The sequence below is a fragment of the Chaetodon trifascialis genome, chromosome 7 (assembly GCF_039877785.1).
Source record: "Chaetodon trifascialis isolate fChaTrf1 chromosome 7, fChaTrf1.hap1, whole genome shotgun sequence".
Classification (NCBI taxonomy): Eukaryota; Metazoa; Chordata; class Actinopteri; order Chaetodontiformes; family Chaetodontidae; genus Chaetodon; species Chaetodon trifascialis.
Window position 1 is genome coordinate 29,604,296 of NC_092062.1, and position 1,150 is coordinate 29,605,445.

The 1,150-nt window shown below is 40.3% G+C and overlaps 1 non-coding gene across 1 annotated transcript; it reads left to right on the forward strand.

The window, feature by feature from the left end:
• Window positions 1-542: 542 nt before the first annotated feature.
• On the forward strand, window positions 543-624 carry trnas-aga (transfer RNA serine (anticodon AGA)). Its single transcript has one exon. It is a non-coding gene; the product is annotated as a tRNA-Ser (tRNA).
• The last annotated feature ends 526 nt before the right edge of the window (window positions 625-1,150 follow it).

Here is a 1,150-nt window from a genome sequence, read left to right on the forward strand (position 1 = left end):
CTTTTCTCTCAACAACACTCTGTAAGTGAGAAGTCCAGAGGACACGATGTCCATGAGTTCTGTAAACATTCTGAAACGTGGACTCGTCAGAGAACGGTACATTTTGTTGCTGATTCGTGGTTCTCGCTTGATGTGTAGAGTCTCTGTTTCCTGACAGGTTTTCTGAAATTCCCAAGCAGAAGTCGAAGTAACGTCCTTTATACAGTTTTAATGCAGGGCCACCGGAGGGGTCAAAGGTCATGGGTATTCAGTGTTGTCCCTTAGTGCACATAATTCTCCTGATTTTTTTTCTTTTTTTTTGTGATATTATGGATTATTTTGTGAAATCCCTGAATTTCTTGCAGAAACATTCTTCAATTGTTGGACTATTTACTCACACTGTTATAAATATTATTCAGTATATAAAGTAGTTAAACGTCCACAGCAGTAAGATGCAACATACACGTGAATGCAGCAGTGGCCGCATATCAATCCAACGACAGACAGACTCGTGACCTCAAACATTGATCAGATGCCTGCCACCACAGTTTAAACGTCATCCGGTTGTCGTGGCCGAGTGGTTAAGGCGATGGACTAGAAATCCATTGGGGTCTCCCCGCGCAGGTTCGAATCCTGCCGACAACGCATTTTCATCTTATGTATATCAACAAACGTAATTTTACCTTCCTCTTTACCCACCAGCGTGTGTGCATGAGTGGAATTATGTAAACATCGCGTAAGTATGGCGTTGTGCTAATGCAAGGCACAACGGAATGAGCAAAAACTCTCCTCCGACTGAGATTTTCAAAATAAGATCTTTACTAAGGAGGAATAGGCGCCACCTTGATGTGAGATATGATGATTAACAGTCTAGTGGTGGAGGTGGTGCTTCGATCGTTTACTTAAATAAAAGTCCGGCGTGCCAAATTCTGCCTAAGTGAAGGTACAAAAGTAGTATCAACATGTATTTATTAAAGTTCCGAAAGCTAAAGTATTCATTTTGTAGAATGGCCCATTTCAGAACGACGTATATTATTTCATCATAAGTATTGATTGATCAATGTGTGCATTACTTTAATATTGTAGCTGGTGTAGGTGTGGCTAATTTCATTGAATATATGTTTAATGTAAATTATATTTCGGGCAGCTTGTGAATTCCTGGGAAAGTTCC